The sequence below is a fragment of the Pinus tabuliformis genome, chromosome 4_1 (assembly GCF_031772625.1).
Source record: "Pinus tabuliformis cultivar Carrire ecotype Pingquan chromosome 4_1, CPIR1, whole genome shotgun sequence".
Taxonomy (NCBI): domain Eukaryota; kingdom Viridiplantae; phylum Streptophyta; class Pinopsida; order Pinales; family Pinaceae; genus Pinus; species Pinus tabuliformis.
This window is the reverse complement of record NC_142303.1, coordinates 229901808-229919445: the sequence shown is the minus strand read 5'-3', so window position 1 is coordinate 229919445 and position 17638 is coordinate 229901808. Positions and strand designations below refer to the sequence as shown.

General features: G+C 34.0%; 1 pseudogene; it reads right to left on the bottom strand.

Annotated features, from left to right (window-relative positions):
• Positions 1 to 13669: 13669 nt before the first annotated feature.
• Positions 13670 to 16616, bottom strand: LOC149175072 ((+)-3-carene synthase 1, chloroplastic-like; annotated as a pseudogene).
• Between the last annotated feature and the right edge of the window lie 1022 nt (positions 16617 to 17638).

Sequence of the window (17638 nt, the reverse complement as noted above, 5' to 3'; positions counted from 1 at the left end):
GGATCTTCCATATTCTGTAACTATGCCTTTCCTTGAACAACTGATTTTATAGTTTTGATTCACATCATTCTTCATCCCAAGAATGTAGCAATGGAGTTGTGTTACCTCTCTATTGTATATGATGATGTATTTTTCATCAATTCTTCATTCACTACTTGGATTTGTTCGATCTTTGGGCTATCGTAGCTTGGAATTTAGATATCTCGTGCAATATTGGTGTCTAGTCAATTTAGTGTCCTAAATTGCTTGCATAAATTATCAACCCAGGTTCATAAGCTGATGAAGTGTATTGCACTGTATGTGCTTAGTTAACCCTTCTTACTTCATTGTTTTGTATTCTATATTGTTTTGGGGGCTTATGTTCTTTGATTCCTAATGATGTATAATCTGAACTATGAGAAACTGAATCTAAACTTCCTAAAGGTGAACCAAGAGCTTAAAACTAGTCAAAATGTAAGTTAAAAGAAGGTAAAAAAAAGCATCTATCCTATCTTGTCATTAATCCTAAGTCATGAATCTAATTCTTTAAAAGGTAAAGTTCTAAGGTAGGTTGGAATGAATACAAAGAATGAAATTAACTGAAGTACTTCTAGTTACTCTAACCTCCAATTTTCAAAGATAACCTTTTTGAGATGGAATACAAGCAACTTTCTGTACTTCATGATCTAGAGAATTAAATAAAATCATGCAGAAAGTAACTGATTGGTTTCAACCATTGTATAAAGTGAATGTTTAACCATTTAGTTTAGGATGGTATCAGCTTGAAATGGTGATCAAAAACATTCATTAATACAGTGCATTGACAACCTGAACTAGGAATTAAATAACAAAAATAGTGAGCAAACTAATCAACAAAGCATCCTCATCACTTTCAACCTTACTCTGTTTAGAAACAAAGTTGTTTCTTTTCATGAAATTGATTGGAGAAACAAGATTGCACAACTGAATTCTAACATTATGCTACTGATCAAAACTAAAATAAATCAAACTACAAGAAATCAACCTAGGTTACAAACATTGCTAAAAGAAAATGATGAAATTCAAACTGAATAGAAAAAAACAAATGAAAAGACAACCTCCTTCAGTGCAGGGGCCCTCTACAACTGACTGGGTTCAGCTGCTAACTAATTTAAAATGCTCCTTCAAATTATCATCAGTAAACACATAGCTTTATATTATAAACAAGAACAAAAGTCCATAAATTACAGAGCTTGAAGGTCTAAACTTAATACATCAAAAAATTCGAACCCTCTCGGTTCTGTACAACTGGTATTTAAAAGAAAATATTCATAACTCTCTTTTGAGGAAATTTAGCTATAGCTGGACTACACGTATCACAACAGGACTGCGTAAATATTTGATCAACTACATGCGACTTGAATTCAAGCAAGATGATTGCACAGAACCATTAACACAGGTGGTTGATTCGAGTTAATGTTGCAACAGAACTGTTGGATTTATTAATTAACCACGAAGAGTAGACAAAGAGTCCTATTGCTCCCGGGTTTCATATGTTTGACTCCACCTTTGACTGTGGTCTTGAGTTGGCTTTTTATTGATCTAGGCTGAGTGACTAGGATAACATTCATTTCAAGGCGATTCCAGAGATGCCCATGTGGCTGGTTTCTTCATTTGCCACCTGGAATCTGCCAAACCACGGAAGTAGCTATGGAACACATAGTTAGCTGCAGAATAGGCTACGTTCTGTAGCTAATTTGAAAAACTAATTCAAATAGCACAAACATAAAATTATAACATGTCAATCATTTAATGTCCTCCTTAAGACAAAATCTATCATTTATCATTGATGGGGATATGTATTCTTATGGAAAAACAAGGGAAAGAAGTGAGAAAAGTTGTCAAGGAGAGGGTAATTCTGAGGTTCAACAATTGGTACGATGTACACAAAGATAGATATGACTTCTAAAGTCCCAAATTACCATTCTTCTAGTATCTTGGTGGTTGGATCCCACATCTTTCTATCAAATCCAATGCCTTCGGTCACCGTCGTATTTATTTTCTCATATTCTAATTTGAAGACATTAACTAAAAATCGATCCTTCCATCTTTGTTCCTTATTAAGCTTGGAAATGAATCAAGAGCATCACATGCTCCTTTTTCCACTCTATAATTTGATCGAGAGTTGTAATGGCTCTCTTATAATCTTGGGATTCAATATTCATGTTGCATGTTACCTGTTCAATATGTATAAGAAGGTTCCAAACCTCTTGCAATTTATCTATGAATGAAAGTTGTTATGTTTGGAAGTCATTTTTGACTCTAATTTCTTTGGCTTTTAGTACATGAAGGATGATTTTAGTTATCTGTAATTGCTTGATCCTTTCTTTGACTTCTTGTGTGTGACTTTCATTAAATTTCTTTATTTCATTAATATGAGCCTACCTAAGTTGTGTTATCTGTTGTTCTGAAGGATTTAGAAAATTCTATGTGTTGTTTCTCCAACCCTTCCTTCTTCTTAAACTCCAAAAGTTACCTCAACTCTTGTTGCAAAACTATTATCTGGTTTAATTGGTCGTGTTTAGGAATAATATTTGGATGGTAGATTTATTAGCCATAGCTAGAGGTCCTACAACCGAGGCTATGTCTACTATGGCATATTAGTTTCTTTATTTGCATATACTCCAAATTATCTTTTGTTCTAGGCTTGCTTCGACAACTGCTTCCCCTCTAGTGGTTTCTATCTTTCTCCTTTTTACGATGCCATGGAGAACTACTTTCCTTGAGTTGTTGTAATAATAATCTCCTAACTCAACGACTTCAACATCGATATCCCTAGGATGATATGTGGGAGTTTACGCACATGTATGTTTCATGATCAAAGGGATTGAGGGAATTTGACTCTATGGAATATTGGGTCCTTGTATAAAAGTAATTATCCAAACATCTAGCTCTAATATTTCCTGTTGTCGAGAGGATTTCAGGAATGTTGTGGCTCTTTCCCCTTATTGATAACTCCATTTAGCATACTTTTCTCCATCCCAAGGTCATTGTTGTCAATGGTGATTTATTTCATGGTTGAGGCTTCAACATAGGCCAGTTTTTGCGATTAAGTTTAGTTAAGGTGAGCTATTGCGCTTTTATTCAATTATTTTGGTCTCATGTTTTATGATTTTTTATTTATTTATTTTTATTTCTTGCTTCGAAAGGTGTGTAAGTGAATCATCACAACAATATTTTTTCAATTTTTTGCAGTCACGCAATGAATTTTACGTCAATTTTTTATGACAATTTTCCATGGCAATTTTCTTAAAAAAATAATAAAACATACAATATAAAAAATAATGAAATATTTACAAAACTAAAAAGTACATAAAAAAACATAAGAAGAAAATCATATGTACAAACTAAAATGTATATACAAATAAATATGACAAAAATAAAGCATAACAAAACCTAAAACACAAATGTTATAAAAAACACTTCATTAAAAAAAATGAAAAAAACAAATATTATATAAAACATATATCTAATTAATTTCTATTCCAATCACTCAAAACATTAATAATTACATACATAGGAATCTAACTTCCTTGGAAACACAAGACCTCCTAAGTTAACTAGAACATAATGAAATTGCTAAGCCATATGCTCCTGCATCAGACTCCCAAGGTCAAAATAATCATGATCTCCTGATCATATGCTTTCAACCTTTGTCTTCCTGGATCCCATACTTTGTTCTGCAATTTGTATTTCGTTGCTACTATTGCTCATTGTCGTTCTCCAAGTTTACACACTTTATGTTGCTTTGTCCCACTAGCTATGCTTTTACATTCTGCTGTTGTCTTTCTCTTGTTGCTGCTTTTTTGCCTTCTTACTGCTGCTTTCTTCTAAGGCACCTTCATCATCAATCTTATTATTCTTTCAATCTCTATGTCCAATTTATCTTTTGACTGATAATTACTTTTCCATTTGTTGTTGTACTCTGTGCACTCATCTTCAAACTGTTGTTCTTCTCTTTGAAGTTGTTGGATCCTTACTATCGCCCTTTCCTCCTTACCTTCTTGTTGCTTTCCAAACAAAATTTGTTCAATAACTGTAAATTTACTTTCAAAAAGTACATTGTCCTTCAATTTCCTTTGTGCTTGATTCCCCTCAAATACATTACTATGGTGTTTATCAATTCCATCATATTTTCCTTCCTCTTCTTTGACAACACTCAATAATTGTCCTTCACTTCCTTAACTGATTCTGTCAATCAGTTTAACTTCTTCAAGCATGGCATCTTCATGGTTTTCATCTTCCTCATCAGCATGTCTGACCTAGAAACTTCCAGTCTTCTTCAGTCCTAAAACTAACTCTTCAACTTGAAACATGTTTATCTATTCATCTTCACAGAAATAAGTTCCTATTCTCTCCTTACGTTTTCAAAAATCAATACTTCCTCAACTCCCTGTTGTGTAACAGTATTTAAGAACTTTCCTCCTTCAACACTTATAAGGCCCGTATTCATACAACATTTGTCAGTTTGAAAAATGTAAGGCTCAATAACCTCAACTAATGATTCACATATCATCTCTTCAGGTTGAACTTCATCTACTTCTTCCACAAGGAATTGTCCTTGTTTTGTAACAACTCCAAATATCAATTCATAATTGATTTCTTTCTACTGCAAGAATTCAATATTTTGCTCATTCAAGAGGCATTCTCCATAAAACTCTGCTCTAGAATACTTATCATCTGAGAAGTACTCTTCACCCTCTATCAGCACATCAGTATATTGATCCAAGTTCTCCTCTAAACTTTGGTGACTTTTATCAATTTTTTTGATAGCTTCATAAGACTGCCAATCCTCTGCAAAACTTGAAAACACACCAAAACTATTAGATTGAAAAATATAAGGCTTGATAGCCTCTTCTTCTATGTTTGTCCACATTTCCTCATGCTGCTTTGAATTATCCCAATAGTTCACTAATCTCCATTCTTCTTCTTCACCCAGAACTTCCCCCTGTTCTGATTCACAAATAGAAACTTCCATTTCCAACTCAGAGTCTCTGAGTTTTTCCACCAGACACTTCACTTGCCTCTGTTGTAGCCTTCTCTGTAACTTATGCCACTTCACTACCTTTTTCCTCAAGACCCAACCTTGCCTTTGGTTTTCCTCTAGTAGCATCCTTAATACATCGAATTGTTCTTTTAACTCTGCAATCTCCTTGTCGTGCTCCTCTTGACTCATTCTCTTGCCATTTGCCTTGGCATCCTCCTTCTTCAATATTCTTCTCCTATGGTCTTCCTCAGAACCTCTGTTACATCTGTTATGACTATCAGTAGTCATCTTCTTCTCTATCTTCATGAGTTCCTCACTCAACTACTATGAGCTGCATTAAAGCCTCTGCAATAGTAAGTCCTCCTTGTTGCCATTTACCTCACTAAGATTTCCTCTATACTTGGTCTTTTGGCAAGCACTTGGTTCTCTATCTCTGGAACCTCTCGAGCATTTCTCTCTACTCCTTCTAGGCTTCAACTCATCTGCGCCTTTTATGAACACAACTATCCTCATTATTTCAATCACAATGAAATACTAGGTTCTGACCACCTCTTCTTTCATTCAGAAATTCTTACTAGCTTTCTTCATCCCTTAGCAATTCTACCCACATCCTCGGTGGAACTGCCTTTATGATCTTTCTATGAGCTGCAAAAATACCTCTGTAGTAACAAGTCTCCTTCTTACTACACATGTGTCACTAAGCTTCTCTCCTTTGAGCCTAGTCTTTTGGAATCTCTCTCGTTCTCTCCTCTAGAACCAATTGAGCACTCCTTGCTCTAGGGTGCTGCAATATTCTCACCTGCTATCTTCGAGACCTTTGCATGATCTTGTAATACCATTCACCTACAATTTGAATGGATTATTCTCTGTTTCCTTTGCACATGCAATTCTATTACAATTTACCTCTATGTGCCTATTTTTTTTCAGATTAAAATCTGATCTCCTCTTGCCTGCATACATGCCTTCAAAACATAACTTTGTTCTATGTTTTATCAAAGAATTCTTACACGCAGAATTTCCTTGTTCTGCTCTGATACCAAAATGACTCTAGCCTAAGCTGCATATGCCCCAATGATGCAGCCTAAGCTGCATATAGCCAGAGTATGCAATTAAGATTGCATGTCACACTATGTGTGTCCTAGGAATTCTGAAAATTCCATATTTAGAGAAACCTTCCTTAACCCAAGGTTTAACTCTCTTTAATCAAATGCTTAAGTCTTTTTAAAAAAACTCTAGTGGAAACATTTCATTTGACTTAATGATCCAAAGTCTAAACCTTTGATAAGCCTTTAAGCAGAACCTTACACAGCCTCCTCCATAATCCTTGGTTAAGTCTTAACTTAACCCGAAATACATTAATCTACTTATTTCTATTAATTTCTGTATAATAGAAATATCTCATAAACCACTCTTAAACCTTACCTTTCCATCATTCCAGAAACCTTTGCACATATATCGATGCTTTCCTTAGTGCGTTAAATCTCCACCATCGATCTCGTTCCTCGATCCGACGGTTATCGTGTCACCCGATCATCAACTAACTCAGACAATCTCTGTTGTTGATCTACTCTGCCAATCCTATAGCTGTCGCATCACCCGATCGCCAACCAGCTTGGCTAATCTCCACCGTTGATCAATCCCACATGATCCAATAGCTATCGCGCAATCTCACGCATATATTTGCACGACCGATAACAGATTGGAAGCATGCAAGAAAAGTGGTTTTCTCTCTCCATCATTTTCTATGTGTCAGCCGCTAAAGGTAATCACGTGAAATTTTGAAAGATCACTTACCACCTTTAAGGCGTGCGAGAAACTACTTACCCCTTGGGAATACCACCCACGTGCTCAATATTGTTGGGTTGTGTTATATTCTTTCCACGACTAACCTACGTAGTGAACTGGGGGATTAGAGGGGGGGCGAAGCCCCCCCTTCGTTGCGCCGATTTCGCAGTGGGGGGGTCACAGGGGGGGCGGGTAGCCCCCCTCTACGGGGTCTGGGGCAGTGCCCCGGGAAAATTTTTTTTGGACCCTATATTAGGTTGGGTGAACCTACCTATGGTTTTCGGTCCTTGGTTTTGGACGCTATGGTTTTCGGTCCATGGTATTGGATGCTTCAGCATGTATAAATATGTATTGTAACATTGAAAGGAATATAAGGAGAAATGAAGCTCGTAGTCCCGATTTTGGGATCCAGGGGAAAATCTCTGTGTATATGTGTTTTATGTGTTATGCTCTCGCATTGTTTATTTTCTGTGTTTTAGAATTCGTATGCAGGTAATTTCTATATAGGGTTAAAACCTATAAATATGAAACTTAAAAGAAACTCACCTAAATAAGGGTTATCGCTTAATCTCTGCCATTCATCTTCTTGACTTCATTTGCGCGACTTAATCTTAGCCGTATATCTCCCTCGCTCTCGTTCGTTGATTTGACAGATCTAATGGTTCCTGTGCACCATTACATTCTCTTGGTTCTTACTATGTAATAGCCCATTCGGCTTTATGCCTGTGTATTTTCCTTAGCCTCACGATTTTCACTTATTTTGATTTCGATCTCCTCTTGTGTCCTTATGCTTCCTTCACCTTCACTATAAAATTAAAGGCTTTCTCCAGTACTGTCTACGCGCAACCACGTAACACTCCTCTCTGCACATCTTCTCTGGTTCTGCACACCTGCAACCTATGCTACGTAGAATTACTCTAATTCACACACAGTTTATAATTCATTTACTCAATACACATCACACAAACTCAGAATCGAGTGATCTGTATCAAATAACAAACATTTACACAGTGAATTCCTTCTCAGCCTAATCTCCTATATCAATGGCCTTTCCTTTCCCGCCCGTAGGCCTAAATGACTAACTAACTGACTCTCTACCTTACTACTATGCCTTCTAGGTTTACATTTATACAAAAGGTTCTATTTAACCAATTCTGTTTTAGGTCTTTAATCTGGTGAGCTAAATCCTGAATATCCTCTAAGTCGACTTTTAACTCCAGTAATCCCTAAGGATCCTCTCTAGTTCCACGAATCATGATACCACTCTCTACTCTAAGACTTATAATTGATTTCCAACTCTCTCCTCATCACTGATGTTATCCTACATTCGAGAGCATTTACAAATATCCTCACAATATCTAATTAATTTCTATTCCAATCACTCAAAACATTAATAAATACATCCATAGAAATCCAACTTCCTTGAAAACACAAGACACCCTAAGTTAACTAGAACATAATGAAATTGCTGAGCTATATGCTCTTGCATCACAATTCGTTGTCATTAACTTACATGAAATTGTTTTTTTTATTCATTTTATTTTTAATTACGTTGGGTTTTTTTAAATGTTTTGTTTTATTTGTTTAAATTTGTTTTATTTTCATTTTTCATTTTTTTATTTATTTTAATTATTGTTTTTTTTAATATGAGCTATTTGTTTGTTTGTTTTTTTTATTTTTATTTATTTATTTTTATATGATTTGTATTTTTTTTTTTAATTTCAAATTTATTTAAATAAACAAATCTCTTTGTAAATTATATATATATAAAAAGAAACACTTCATTGACTTTTATTTATTTTTTATTATGTATATGTGTTTCGAATTATTAAAATGCAAGAAACTAAATACAAAAAAAAATAAAAATAAAATTCTAAATAAAAATGCAATCAAGAACTTAAAAAAAATGCAATAAAGGTTGTTTTTATTTTTCCTAATTTATCTACTACAAAGAATTTTTATTTTTTATTTTTAAGTATATGAATGTTTCCAATGGAGCCATTTATGGATTAGACTTTCTAGAACGTTCATATCCAAATTTGCAAAAGGTATCTGATTGTGCACAAGGACGTGAAAAAACATTTTAAGTTTTAGATTTGCTGCAAAGATCTGTTGAAGCACAAATGAATGTCATGGGCAATCACGTTTCGATACCATTCCTCAATATAGTCCTTGTGCTCCAAAGCATGTTTAATTTACATTTTAGATCTTTCATCCATAAATGGTTAGTATCGATTTTCTTTTATATTTTTTTTATAAAAATGATATGCAACTAAATGATTCATGCATCTACATGCTTTAATCACGCATCTAGAAAAAAACTGAAAAATGAAATCTAGACTGAAAGCTAGTTCCTATGCACACTTCCCTGGCAACGACGCCAAAAAGTTGAGGCAAATTAATTACCTATTATTTAATTGTCAACCCATGGGTTTTGTAAAACTTGTGAAGTGTGCGTGCATTGTATATGCTAGAAATTATCTTTCAATTTAGATCAATCTAACAACATAACCAAATAACACAAACCAACTTCACCTATTCTTATTGAACAATAAGTTCAAAAGAAATTATAGGACAATTAAAGTACATCGCGCAGAATTGAAATCTTAATTGATCACACTTGCAGGAATTGAAATTGCATGAAATGAAATCTACTCTAAGGGATCATGTGTGCATTATCAAATCAGGATCCTATGAAATGAATAATCAAAACCACATGACATGAAATGAAAGTAAAAACAATCATTCTTAAACTCTCATAGAGGAAAATATATGAAAGAAAATAAAAACAATTGTGCTTAACCTCTAGATATGAAAGAAACTAAAAATAATTGCTCCTAACCTCTAGATATGAAAGAAAATAAAAACAATCACTCTTAATCTCTCACACATGAAAATATATGAAAGCAAAAAAAACAATCGCTCTTAACCTTGAGATATGGAAGCAAATAAAAACAATCACTCTTAACCTCTCACACACGAAAAGATATGAAAGAAATAAATCTTAACCCATGAAAAGCAATAAATCTCACACATTTTAGGTGGCCAATCCAAAAGCATGAGAGATGGCAAGTTGAGAGGCTCCTAGTGCAAGAAATACCAATCAAGGCGAACATCACTCATGAGCATGGTGCTAAATCTAAATTCCATTTAAAACATCAATAATCTTAACTTTCCACCTGAGTATCTCCAACTTTACACATGCCTTTGAAAGGAGGATGCTCTCCTATTTATACAAAAACATAAGAAGCTACCTCATTAATTGAGGTCCATTATTCTCTTCCTAGATCCCTAGAGAACCTCATAGAGTTACAATTCAAATAATTAATGATGAGATACATATCCTCTTAGAGTTACAACTCAAATAGGTAATGATGAGACACATATCCTTTTTCACCTTTATCCAAATCTCCTTCCATATCTTGAAGGGAATTCGAATTTGAGTGTTGGAAGCCACATAAGGGTTCCTTGGAAGCTTCCAAATGACCTACACATGTTATGAAACTCAAGCCACTTTTAAGTATTACCAAGTATATTTCATTTTTCTAAATTTTAATCATAAATTCACTTAAAATACTAGAAATCATTAGCTTTTGGAAAACACAAAGGTAACCCCATGTAATCATGAAAGTAGAGGCTAATGAAAGATTATATGGCTCTGGAGTTGCGACATGTGAGTGAAATGGCAGCAATAAGGGTGAAAGTGGATGATATTTTGAAGACATTTTGGAGACTCTACACCTTGCTTTTAAAATCACATTTTTATTATATTTCTTGTCACCACATTTATAGGGAATGTAATCAGACTGCCAACCAATTATCCAAGGAGGTCGCGGTCCAACCCAGGGGTATATAGCTATTTCAGGAATAGAGGGAGGCTGAACATCACCAGTATTACCACTGGCCATATATAGATCAACATTTACAGGGGGCTGATAGGCCCTAATGCAACTTTATTTTTTGCAGACACTATTAGATTTTTATATTATGCTCTATATGTCTTTGTATATATCAAAATAATTAACTCTATACACTCTTGGGTAATTTTTTACAAACATATATTTATTTTGATGGCTACAACCAACACTCTGCATATACCTATTTGGCATCTACAACATGTAATTTTCTCATATAATAGAAAATTATGATTTTTCCACGAGAAAAAAAATAACATATAATTATAAAATAAAATCTAAAATATACAATTATAAATTAATTTCTAAAATAAAGAAATAATGAAATAGAATTAATCATATACGGCTAATATGTGTGTGCGCGTGTGTGTACATGTATTATATTTCCTTTTACTCTTTTATAATTAAAACCTTAATATATTTAAAAATATGTTTGGTTCTCTATCTTACCATTTTTATTACAAACAATGTTGAATGATTAAAACTAAATATTGATTTAATATTATTAATGATTAACTAATTCTTTTCTTCATAAATAATTAATTTACTTTTTATTTTTAAAAATTAAATAAAAATTAATTGATAATTAAACATGATATTAAATAGTTATCCCAAACTAACCTACTCTTATAAGCATTACTAATTAATTTTTAGTTTTCTTATTAATTCAAAGTATTTAAGATGATGCTTGATTGATAATAATAATGATTTAGAGTTGAATGCGAGGGTTACAATCACAATTGGATAATGCTTTGTATCTAGATGTTTATAATTATAGTTTGAATAATTATCTTTAAAAACTTTATTCAATATAATTATATTGCAAAACTTTGTTTCTTTAGTCAACTTGGAGACTACATGTAAAATTTAACTATAAAATAAAACTTAAAACATATATATATATATATAACTTATTTTGAATATTAAATTATTAATTATTAAAAGCATACTATTTATTTTTATTAAATTTCAACATATTTAATAAAAAAAATTAATGAAATGTTTATAGAGTTAATAACTTTCTACTTCAAACGATGTTAATAGAGTTATTTTATTATTTTATTCATTGAGAAGGTTATTGAAACAAATTGTATCATTTCAGTCAATTGGATTGGATTTCATGCCATTTCCATTGATAGGTTCAAATAATATATTTGGGAATGTGTTATATTTGTTACAACAAAATTGAAACTATAAAATAGATTAAAACAAGAATGAGATAGAAATAAAAGTAATAGAATATAACTAATAGAATATGATATTAGTGTGGCTTCCTTACTTCTCATGAAAGACTCATACTTGAATAATTTGTAGGTCTTCTTTCAAATATGCAATAGAATGTTTCAACCTTTTCCATAACTTTTTTCTTGGAAAAAGAAATGAGGGAAGTTTAAATAGATAAAACAATGCTTCTTTATCTATTAGTATGTATAATCGAGGTTAAAAAAGGCCAACTAACTTATTTGGTCTTTGAAGTGTTCTAACACATCTTCATCAATGCAATGAATGTAAATTATAAATACTTACACACAAATGCTCATTGTCTTTCATAGATGATTATGAAAACCCTGTGGATATTTGATGAGTATGATTGGGTTATTTGCAGAGATATCAAGCATTAAGGTTATTTTTCTAAAAAAATTGGTGTAGTCCTGTACACTTTGTCTTTGTCTTTGTCTTTGTTTGAAGCAATGTCACTAAATCTACTAGTATTTTACATTTCTGATAAAATCTACTAGTATTTTACATTTCTGATAAAGTAAAACTATGACATTATGAAGGTTTTGAAATCTTTCTACTTAAACACCAGAGGATCTCCCTCCAATCTAAAAATATCCATATGGGTTTAACACTAGGTTAAAACATCACTGTTTAAAACGAATAAACATAATGTTATGTTCTTCCTCTGTATAATGAACACTAAAATAAATATTTTAACTTTAGGATATTATTGTCACCACAATATGGCTTGATGTCAACAATAAAATTGACTAATTTGACCATTGAGAACATACCATGGACTTGTCCCTCGACTCTTGCATAACCAATCATATAATAAGTACAGCATCTCCCATATAGAGTCGGTTCTTTAATGCTTACGTTCGTCATTCCCGATGGCATTAGATTTCATGCTCGTTTGAATTTAATTTCCTTGATTGTAATTTTTGCATTTTAATAGAAATTATAGTGCTCTGAGGCATTTTTCACATCCGTATAAGATGTTCTTATTGTCAATCAAGCTATTTCATAAAAGGTTTGTCTAAGACGTCTCAATTGTCACTCAGGATAGCTTATATTAGTAAACAATAAAATACGTATATTCCCTCTCGTGTTTGGGCTTTCGATATTTTATTTTGTAATGGTCTTGTGTTATCAACAACTCCACGACCGTGCCATCAGAATTGCTAAGTTATATTATTGATAACGATATTCAGTCAAAGTTCGAATATTTCTTTTAGTTAGTCGTTATATTATTGATAACGATATTCACGGAAAGCTCGAATATTTCTTGTAGTTAGTCATTATATTATTGATAACGATATTCACTGAATGCTCGAATATTTCTTGTAGTTAGTCATATTCGTTATCAAGGTTTTTCAAAGGGCAAATTTTGTTATGGTTTTTGCAATACTTAACAATTTGAATGGGTATTTTATTCAAATAAGTTAGGATGGATGGAATATTTACAATAACTTAGTTTTTACACTATAATAAGCGATGATGGGTGAAGTAAAAATTTCAGAAGTATAACACAATCTTAATAGAAATTAGATTCACAAAAAACTGATAACAAACTGTATTCACTGAGAATTCATAACTTACATATTATTGACAACTATATTAATGAGCAAGGTCGAACTTTAGGCGTATAGGACCAAAGAGTCTGAAAAGTATAATAATAAACCACATAACCTAACGTAGACTAGGTATCAACTTAATGTAAATCTGCTATGTTGATATGTGGTTACATAAGCACAGGTTCAAGAACGGTTTTGATCACCAGATCCTTAGATTCGTTGTTGGCAACACTGTAGCCATCTCGGTAATTGTAGAAGTGATGTAAACCTCTGCTAATGTTAAAAGCATGTTTCTTGGAAGATATTGGAGCATTGTTGTTCGGTCTAAGAAACTCCCAGTTTAATTTTTTGATCATGTCTTCAAAAGTTCAATCATGCAGTTGATATGATTGAGAGCATCTTCCTGTGTTGATATAGCACGATATACACGAAGCTTCTTCTCCACGAGCACTGTCCGCCTGCGTTCGCCATCCCAGTGTCATAAATCAGTCAATTTGTGACCAAAAATGGTGTGAAAGCAAAAACAAATTAAGTGCGATAGATACATCTTGCATTTGAATTTCATTTGACGTAGGAGATTAGGCAGTACCTTGTAACACCGCGTGTCACCTCGTAATCGAAGGATGGAACATGCATAATCATTGAACTTGGATGGAAAGTCAATTTCCCGCAGGATATGATGAGGAAAGGGAATGCTCAATGTGAGTATGGGTTGCAGTGTCGCTATGCGATGACCAGAACTGAGTTTCCCGTTCTCGAAGTACTCCTGAAACGTTGGCACATAACCTGCGGAGATCCACTCTGCTTCTTTAAGATAACGACCGATATAATCCTCCAACTGCACACGCACAGCAAATTAACGAATCAGTGAAATAAAATAAATGGCCAACAAGTATTTGTTTATTAAAATATATGCATAGCATATCAATTATTATTGCAGCCTGTCGAACATAACCGAGCGTGTCTCGGCCTTGTGATTTCTGTGCTTCTTGCGCCATTTCATTTAGGGTTTCGTAAAGCACCATGTACACTCCTTTCATATATTCAGGAAGGCACTCCGTCGCCGACGGATCCCACCTGATCATATCTCAGTACACAATTTTTTATCACGGGTGGGTTAGAATTGTTCATGCAAATAGATTGCAAAATATATATATATATTCTAAAGTTCATCGAATTCATCATTAACACCTCTTAACCGTGGCTGTGAAGAGTCGGAGCTCATCAATTGTTCCGAAGGTGTCGTACATATCATCCAGAATCGTGATAAGATGACACGTTTTAACACAGCTCAGTCTGAATGTAGCATGTTCAGGCACCATATCAATGCCAGAGACCAAAGTGTAGAATTCCACGTAACGATGTCGAAATGAAGGTTAGTTCTGGGCAATCCCATTCTTTCCACCATCTACACATACAAATGACATGTTATTTTTACTTTATTGATCACTCAAATCCATTTCGACTATGAAAAATATATAAAAAGACAGGCTCATCACCTCCACAGACATTGTAACTCTCTGTTGTACAAAACGGAAAATATTGATCTCCATTTTCGCAAGTTCTAAAAGTTTTTTAGTGTTCGCATCTGGCGTTCTGAAAGCAAATGGACTAAGCGTCAATTCAAAATTTTAAATAAACTAAGGAGCAGATTTCTTTGATAAAGGCTGGAAAAGCATGATATCTGCACGTCCCACTAGTCAATGCCAACACAACCATAAACACATATACTAACACAACCATAAACACCTATAAAAAGTCATATAATGAGCCTTACCCACTGATCGTATTATCTGCAAGTAATGTCGATGTAACTCCTAGCTTCCAATCCAGGCAAATTTGAGTGCCAACGATAATCGAGGACGTATTGTATCTGATAAAGAATCATGATTGGATGAATTCAGGTAGAAACAAAGATTATGTGATGTAAATAAGCAAATGTGAGAATATAAGTACGGCTGCCTCACTTCTCGTGAAAGACCCGAGACTGGAAGCGTTTGTAGGGCTGCTTTTAAATATGCAGCAGCGAAGTTTTCAGCCTCTTCCAGAACTTTTTTCTCGGGAAAAGCAATGAGAGAAGCTCGAAATAAATTAAAAACGCTTCTTATCTACAACTCTGTGTCATTGGCGGAAGCAGTAAACTATCGCATTTGGTCTTTGAAGTTTTCAAACACATCTACATTCAACGCAATGAAGGTAGCTATTCATATTTACCTGCAGAGGCTCGTTGGCTTATATCATTAAAGTATTAAACGAGAGATGAATTCATAAAACGTGGATACCCGAAGACACAGTACATCCATGCAGTCGAAAAATTCGAAAGCCCAGGGCAGTTGTGTTGAGATCGGTAAAAGCATAATCTGTCCCACATCCAATCTCTTGTTCGCTCCAATATCTGCTGCCAAAATTGTTCTGGTTTGATTGTGCATTCGTCCTGAAAACATAAACAAAAAGTTTGAAAGGTGTCGGGACTGGCCTCTAAACATAGTCAAGAGCAACTTTTATTTCAGTTTGGAAACGTCTATCGATCCCCAAACGTTCAACATTATCGACCATCCAAAGCTGTTGAAGGAGATCATTGACAGGACTGATTAATTCTCCATCTGCAATCGAAAATGAGTTGAAAATCTCGTTCACTTCACCAATAAGTCTGTCAGCATGCGCACCGTACAAATATGCCTAAACAATATCCAATTCTAGTTAATCGCCGTTCAGTTCAGTGCTCTTCAAGAGACCAAGGGAAAATTAACACAAACTCGAACACAATCAAGTTACAGAGAAAGAGAAAACAGCTCCATCAATTTCGAAGAATTGAATGGAGGAATATGCAGGATAAACTTAAATGAATGTAACTACCCCATAAGGTGATGAGAAAGATTGTATGAAATTGTCGTCCCACAGGTTAGAATGATAATCGCTTATGCGCCCTTTTACGCCATCATCAGATACGGCAGTGGCCAAACTCATCCTGGTGGAAGCCTCCACAGATTTTCCTCGCCTAGACATTTGCAGTGTTGCGATTTCTCTACGGAGAGCCTTATGCTCACGAACAGAACTGATCAAAGATTTGGACACGCATGAGGAAGCCAACGGCACAGCGGAAATAAGAGACATTCCTGCTTCTAGAGGCTGAAAATAGTGAACTGAAAAATCGATCAATGCTAGAACCTGTTCCTCTCATTGCCTATATATAGAGAGCTTACAGCTCCTGTCATACCTCTTGATGGGGGGGTTAGTTGAAAAATAACCGCTTAGTACATTAAGTTGCTGGGTGACCAGTGGGGTTAGTTGAAATAAAAACAGCGTAGTATAGTAAGGTGCAGGGTGATCAATAATAGCTCAATACCTCTTGATAAGTGGGTTTAGTTGAAAAATAACGTAGTACAGTAAGTTTAGATGAGATTCTTGGAAAACTATTCCTGTTACAAAGTTAAATACATGGTTATTTGACTTAATCACCTCTGTTGTGTATGTGGTATCGACAGTGTGCGATTGTCCTATCCCATATACTATATTTTGCATTTAACGACCTACACAAATCATACTATATTTTGGATTTAATACCCTACACAAAATCCTACACTGTGTACTGTGCTATCCCAGATGCTATATTTTTTTTGGGGATTTAATGCTCTACTCAAAATCCTACACTTCGTAGTGTGCTGTCCAGTTGCTATATTTTTTTGGGGGATTAAATGCTCTACTCAAAATCCTACACTTCGTAGTGTGCTGTCCAGTTGCTATTTTTTTTATTTATGTTGTACATATCCTAGTGATTACAGGTTGTTCTCTAAACATGACTCTCTAAACATAGGTGGCCTAACTTTTACTGGTAACCAGGTGAAATATTGTTTAGATGACCTAATTTTTATTGGTAATTAGGTGAAATATACTATACTACATTTACAATATATTATAGTACATTTAGTGAATATGACTTTTTGAAAAAGTTTTTGTTTATTCCTTTCATACTCTCGTGTGACTAGAAGTATGTACATGATGGGTAGTGTGTAGTGTGACTAGAAGTATGTACATGATGGGTAGTGTGTTTCTAAGTATTATTTGTGAGTTTTTATCGGATAAGTAAATATTTTTTTATTAAATTATAACTATACTATGACTAGTTCTTTCTTCCT